Raw genomic sequence first — 7,854 nt, forward strand, 5'->3', positions numbered from 1 at the left:
ATCCTTGAGCCATCTGCAGATTTTCTTTTGTAAGGGCACCTGAAAATGCAGGACATACTGCAAGAGTCCCTGGGTTCTCAATGGGGTATGTCACCAGGCCTCTCTCATTCGATCCAGTTGTCAGTTATACAGAAGCTCAAAGGTGAAGGTTGGGGCACTTCCCTATCAGCGAGCAATACTGATGGAATCAATTGGTCCTACTGGCCTGATTCTTGTGAGGGAAACTTTTCAAGTCCTGTTGAGACATTCAGGAAGGCCATCTGTCTGGGGGTGGTACACTGAGGTCTGTAGTTTCTTACTGCCCAGTATTGTGCACGCCTGGCAGAGCAACCAGGAAGTAAAGTTGGTCCCCTGATCAGTGAGAATCTTCTGGGGCAGCCCAACTCAGATATATATCTCTGCCAGCTCCGCTGCATAGTGAGTCAGCCTTGAGTAAGTGAGTAGCATAGTCCCTCAGGACAAGGCTGTAACAAAACCCAGTGTTTCTCCTCGGGAAGGGTTCCACCAGGTCCAGTACGACCCTCTCAAAGGGGACCCACACTACACAAGGGGACCATGGGAACTTTTGACAGCCCCAGCTATCTGGCACTGAGACAGGAACTACAATAATCTCTCACCTCATGATGGACCTTCAGCCAGAAGAAGGGAGCTAGGATTCGGGCCAGTGTCTTCTATTGCCCCCAAATGGCCAGCTGTGGGATTATCATGGACAAACCTCACAACAGCCTTTCTATGACAGATGAGGCAATTAACTGGGTTCTGACTTCCTGAGTTTGGGTGACATGGTAGAGGTGATCGATTGTTAGTTCGAATTGTGGCCATGGTTCAGCTCTCAAGAGATCATTCATGGTTCTGTCAACCCGGGCTACTTGTTCGCAAGCCCAGCTGAAGGTGGGGTCATTTTGTGGTTACAGTAAAAATGTGTGAGGGCAGTCATTGCTGGACACTCCTACAGGAGCTCTGGTGATAGCTGCTGAGAAAGTTGTTCTTCAGAGGACCCCCTGGGGTTTCCTCTGTATCCTTCCACAATGAGGTCTCCCTCCATGGCTACCTGAGTACCTGTAATAGGAAGAGAGCCTTTCTATCAGAGTTCTGGCACGAAGCAGGAGCTGCTCACAGAATCTGGCAAGAACAGGGTTGATATTGCAGAAACACCCATTCATAAGAAGTTCTAGTCACAGAGTGCTCACGCAAACTAGTGCCAACATCAAGTGATACCAGAACATGCATCCGATGAAGTGGGTATTCACCATGAAAGCTCATGCTCCAATACATCTGTTAATCTATAAGGTGCCACAGGACTCTTTGCTGCTTTTACAGATCCAGACTAACACGGCTACCCCTCTGATACAGAACATCCTGATATCAAGGATGGTATAAAAGCATTCCCAAAGGAGAACAGGAGCACACTGAGCCCTCCTAAAAGATAAGGTCAGGATAACAATTCATAATTTATTTGTATCAGGAAATGAAGTAGCATCTTAGAGGGAGTATCTTTGTATGGCCTTAGGGAGGACTGGAAAATTTCACTGTTCACTGAGCTGGTCCATTGTTACGGGTGTGCATGTATTAATGGTCCACAGGAATCTGCGGGATACTAGTACCATGATTCATTGACAATACAGCAGGCTGGGTGCCTTCGTCCCTTAATGGATCTCGTGGACTTTGGGCGGTTTGCTCAAGGGGTGCCTAAGCACACTGGTGACCCTGACATGATTTGGTAAGTAACCAAGCTGTCCTCTGTAGGAATCTCAGTTAAAACCTGCCATGAGTGCAGGGGACTGGACTTGATAACCTCTCGAGATCCCCTCCAGTCTGTCTGCCTACTCCATTGCTATACCTGAAATGCTAGTTTTGAATGTTTCCAGCCTCATGTAATGCTTTTGAAACTCACAAATTGGAAGATTTCATAGCTTCACATACAATGACAGTGAATACAACCCACTGAGACATCAGTGTTTATCAGATCAAGACATTTAGAATGATACAAAGCATAATTCCATCACCATGGTGAATATGAGGTGCTTGGGGGTGAAGAGTGTCAAAGAGATTGTGGGTGTTAAACTCTATCAGATATCTGCTCTCTCTTGTAAACTACCAACAGAAGCTCGCAATTTTGCAGGTGCTTTGTCTGCCAGGAACCAAGAGATGAGCATGGGAAGTCCCATGACACATGCACACAGAAGGTGCAAAGCTACTTGCCAGCAATGATTGAGTGCTCAATAGCCCTTATAAGGCAAAGGTAGAATACAAAGGAAAACACAAATGGGGTGGAGAGTTTAGCAAGATAATTAGAGAACGTTTATTGGGCCAAGAGCAAGACCAGAACTGCCCACCTGGGTAGGGAGAGGGTTAATGCTTACAACAAAGGAGGGACATCTAACAAACATCTGGACTCACTCCTTGGGATGTGCAAGAGGGGAAAAAGTGTTTCTGCAGGCTAAGCTCCTGCCACAATAAACTCAGATCTGTAACTGAAGACTCCAGTCTCTGTGCATTACAGTTTGTCCGTTGGTCATGTCTGAAGACAGAGGAAACTCTAATTACTTGTCTGTCTGTCGTGTCCAAAGACAAACCCAACAGAGATGATCCAGCAAGTGATGGGGGAGGAGAGGAGACGAGCAAGTCACCAGGATAGGACCTTGGAGGAGGAGGGAGGAACCTCGGGGCAAGTAGCAAAGGGGGCAGCCCAATTAGTTGTACGTAAACCAAATGTGAGTTTATCATCCTGATACCGCACAATAAGGTCAGCAAAGGATTTAGTGTCTCTTTGACTGTCCAGCAGGTGATTCAGGGAAGGGGGCCCAGCTCCATGTCACTGACCAGCTCTGCATGGACCTCGGTCTCAGAGCCAGAGCACCAGGAGAAAACTTTAGGCCCCTTTATCAGTAAAAAGACAGAGCAGACTGTCCCGGATCTGCCTGGTCATCACCCCGTAGATGATGGCATTCAGCATGGGGGGCACCAAGAGGTACATGTTGGCCATGAGATTGTGGAAATACAGAGGCACATTGTGGCCAAACCAGTGTGTGAGGAAAGAGAAGAGACATGGGATGTAAAAGGCTAAGATGACACAGAGGTGGGAGATGCAGGTCCCAAAGGTCTTGAGCCGGGCATCCTTTGTGTGGAAGTTGAAGATGGGCCTGAGGATCTGAGTATAGGACACAGCAATAAAAAAAATATGCAGATTGATCACAGAGAATACCACAAAGAGACCATAGTAACTACTGATGCCAATGTTGGCACAGGCCAGATTCACCATACCCATGTGTTCGCAGTACGTGTGAGGAATGATGTTGGTTCTGCAATATGGCCACCGTCTGGCAATGACAGGATGGGGCAGTATGAGCATGATGCCATGCATCACCATGGCCAGGCCAATCTTTGCCACCCCAGGGTTTGTCAGGATGGTGGAATGTCTCAGCAGATGGCAGATGGCCACATACCTATCCAAAGCCATGGCCACGAAAATCCCAGACTCCATTGCTGTAAAACAGTGAATGAAGTACATCTGGGTGAGGCAGGCACTGAAATCCATGTCCCTGGAATTGAACCAGAAGATGATCAGCAGTTTGGGTAGGGTGGATGTGGACATGACCAGGTCACTGACGGCCAGCATACAGAGGAAATAGAACATGGGGACATGGAGGCTCGGCTCCCTCTTCATGATGAACAGGATGGTGAAGTTCCCCAAGATGGCTATGATGTACATGGCACAGAAGGTGATGGAGATCCAGACATGGGCCGTCTCCAGGCCAGGAATGCCCATCAGGATGAAGGTGGGGGGGGTTGTTGAAGTTGGTTGTGTTGGAATCTGACATGGAGTAGGGGAGAAGGTATCCAACTCTGAGGCAGAACGGTGTCTCCTGCATATACAGTATGTTCCCTTGATTTCCTGTACGTGCCCAGGGTCTAGGGTGACAGTCGCTTTTCAAACGCCTGTATAGACAGACAATGTTAATATGAGAAACTACAAGCACAACCAGAGGATGCTTTCATGGGTGAATCAGATTAGTCACTCTTTACACAGTGAAAAATATTTTCATTATTTGGATAAATGAATTCTGGATAACTAACCCTACTAATGGCAATTCTATATTTGATGGTGCCCCACGCATCAATAATTCACACCCATCATCGTACAGCAAACCTTGAGAGCGTGAATATTGGTCATCTCTCTTTGTTTGTTAATGCAATGAAACCCATTCACCCAGTGACTCAAAGTCTGGGAGTGGGAAAAAAACAAACTTTTGACCAACCATGTGCCAGTGGAACACTTCTATGGGAAAAAGACCTGGGTGTCTTTGATAACAGATGCACAGAAACACCTGCTCATTCACAGTAGTGACGAAAAACAAAGACAATGTTTGGATGCCTAGTGAATCGGATGGAGAATAACCTGCTCTGGACACACACTCAGTTTTGGTCACTCAGTCTCTATAAAGAATATAGTAGATAAAAATAGGATATGTAAGGCAAGCTGTGAAAATCATGGAGTGAAAAGTCTGTGACTGTTTAGTTTAGAGAAGAGACAAAGAAGGGGGCATATGATAGAGGACAGAAAAATAAAGCCTGGAACTGATTAGATTTTAATGGACAAAGAGAGAACAGTTCCCAACCTGTAATATCTATGAAAACCAGGTTTAGTGGTAAAGCAAAGGCAGCTATTACGGAGAACAAAAGCAATATAGAACTAAGTGGGAAAAAGGAAAAACTCAAGGAATACAAATTTGAAATTAAAAAAAATGATAAGGGATGTTAAAGATATCAGGGAAAAGCCCATGCTTGGAAAGGCTAAGGATCACAAAAGGAGGTAGGTTAAGGTGAACTCCTACAGACAGAAATGAAAGTTGTTATGGTTGCATAAAAGGTAGATGTGTTCAAGAAATAGTTTTGTTCTGCATCTGGAAAGAAGGACCATGAGATAATGATATCAAAACGATGAGATACATTCCACTACATTAGCAGTCAAGGAGGATGTTGAACAGTAACCACCGTAAAACCTAAGAGCTATGAACACCAGAGTAATGAAATGACTGATCCACCATACATCTAATTTACAACCAGAAGTACAGAATCAGGCAGCAGAAGAGCCAAAAAACCTGGTATGGGATTAGTTAAAAAATGTCTAGGAATATAATTGCTGGTCAACCATAGGGTTTATAAAAAAATGGTCTTTTCAAATACATCCAATTTCATTGCAGATTTAGATGAAATCTCAAGAAAAACTTCCTAACTATAAGGATAGGAAGGTAATGGAAAAGACACCTTGGGAAGTAGTGGATGCTCCTTCGCTAGAGGTTTTCCAAAGTAGGCTTAATAGTCACCTGTCTAGGGTGGTTTAGATGCAACATATCCTAAATCTTGACCCTTGCAATCCCTTCTCATGCTGCGGTTCTATGATTCAGTGATGTATATTCCTACTCTGGACCAGATCTTAGTCAAACACAAGTCATTGGGCTCCATATCACAGTAACTGGTTGAAACATAATGCCCTGTGTTACACAGATGGTAAGGCTGGATGATTTAATGACCCCTGCTGACCTTGAACCCTATGTATTCAATCTCACAACACAGGAACAAGGGACCATTCAATTACATCGAAAGTCTGATCATTGAACATCAAAAAAAGCAAACACCTTGTATGATCAAGCTGGCCTGTGGAACTCTTGCTACAGACATTAGTGTAGCAAAGAGCTTAGATGAATGGGATTCTGAAATGGACTGGCCATTGTAAATGGCACTGGTGGCACCTCCTTCTGTTTGGGCTGACAACTTCAGTAAGAAGACCTCATTTTTAAAAGTTTGCCAAAATGTATAAGAAAATAAGAACATAAGAACGGCCATATTGGGTCAGACCAACGGTCCCTCTAGCCCAGTATCCTGTCTACTGACAGTGGCCAATGCCAGGTGTCCCCAAGGGAATGAAAAGAACAGGAAATCTTCAAGTGATCCATCCCCTGTCGCTCATTCCCAGCTTCTGGCAATACGAAGCTAGGGACACCATCCCTGTCCACCCTGGCTAATTCCTCCATTAATATATCTAGTTCTCTTTTGAACCCTGCTATGGTCTTGGCCTTCACAACATCCTCTGGCAAGGAGTTCCCCAGGTTGACTGTACATTGTGTGCAGAAATACTTCCTTTTATTTGTTTTAAACCTGCTGCCTATTAATTTCATTGGGTGACCCCTAGTTCTTGTGTTATGAGAAGTGGTGAACAACACTTCCTTATCTACTTTCTCTACACCAGTCATGATTTTATAGACTTCAGTAATATCTCCCCTTAGCCATCTCTTTTCCAAGCTGAAAAGTCCCAGTCTTATTAATCTCCATACCTCTGATCATCTTTGTTGCTCTTTTCTGAAAGTTTTCCAATTCCAATATATCTTTTTTGAGATGGCACAACCATATCTGCACGCAGTATTCAAGATGTGGGCGTACCATGGATTTATATAGAGGAAATATGATATTTTCTGTCCTAATATCTATCCCTTTCTTAATGATTCCCAACATTCTCTTTGCTTTTTTTACCTGCCGCTGCACATTGAGTGGATGATTTCAGAGAACTATCCACAATGACTCCAAGATCTCTTGAGTGGTAACAGCTAATTTAGACCCCACCATTGTATATGGATAGTTGGGATTGTGTTTTCCAATGTGCATTACTTTGCATTTATCAACATCAAATTTCATCTACCACCTTGTTCCCCAGTCACCCAGTTTTGAGAAATCCTTTTGTAGCTCTTCACAGTGTGCCTGGGACTTAACTATCTTTAGTAATTTTGTATCATCTTCACATTTTGCCACCTCACTGGTTACCCCTTTTTCCAGATTATTTACGAATACATGGAATAGAACTGGCCCCAGAACCAGGGCCAGAGCTTCCGTTAGGCAACCCTAAGCGGTCGCCTAGAGCACTAGGATTCGGGGTGGTGGCATTTTGTGCGCTCCCTGTGGGGCACACGGGAGCTACCAGTTCTGGTCCAGTTGCACTGCCGAAGAAGGACCTTCTGCCAACGTGCCACGGAAAACAGTGGCAGGCAATTGAGCAGCTCAATGACTGCCGCTGTTTTCGGAGGAGGGTCCTTCTTCGACGGCGCGATGGGAGTGGAACCGGAAGCTCGCGTGCACCCCGTGGGGAGTGCACAAAATGCCGCCCCCCGAATTCTACCTAGGGCGCCAGAAACTCTGGCGCTGCTCCTGCCCAGAACCGACCCCTGGGGGACACCACTATTTACATCTCTGCATTCTGATAACTGACCATTTATACCTACCCTTTGTTACCTATCTTTTAATCACTTTCCAATCAATAAGAGGACCTTCCCTCTGATCCCGTGGCAGCTTACTTTGCTTAAGAGCCTTTGGTGAGGGACCTTGTCAAAGGCTTTCTGAAAATCTATGTACACTAGATCCCCTGGATCCCCTTGTCCGCATGCTTGTTGACCCCCTCAAACAACTGTAGTAGATTGGTGAGGCATGATTTCTCTTTACTAAAACCATGTTGACTATTCCCCAACAAATTATGTTAATCTATGTGTCTGACAATTTTGTTCTTAATTATAGTTTCAAATAGCTTGCCTGGTACTGAAGTCAGGCTTACAGGCCTGTAATTGCCGGGGTCACCTCTGGAGCCCTTTTTAAAAATTGGTGTCACATTAGCTATCCTCCAGTCATCTGGTCCTGAAGCTGATATGAATGATAAGTTACCGATTACTGTTAATAGTCCTGCAATTTCATATTTGAACTGTTGGGTGAAAACCATCTGATCCTGGTGATTTATTGCTCTTTAATTCAACAATTTGTTCCAAAACCTCCACGAATGACAGCTCAATCTGGGATAGTTCCTCAGACTGT

The 7,854-nt window shown here is 44.8% G+C and overlaps 1 pseudogene; it reads right to left on the reverse strand.

The window, feature by feature from the left end:
* Window positions 1-2,439: 2,439 nt before the first annotated feature.
* On the reverse strand, window positions 2,440-3,887 carry LOC116829592 (olfactory receptor 52E4-like; annotated as a pseudogene).
* Between the last annotated feature and the right edge of the window lie 3,967 nt (window positions 3,888-7,854).

Source organism: Chelonoidis abingdonii, chromosome 1, assembly GCF_003597395.2.
Source record: "Chelonoidis abingdonii isolate Lonesome George chromosome 1, CheloAbing_2.0, whole genome shotgun sequence".
Lineage (NCBI taxonomy): Eukaryota > Metazoa > Chordata > Testudines > Testudinidae > Chelonoidis > Chelonoidis abingdonii.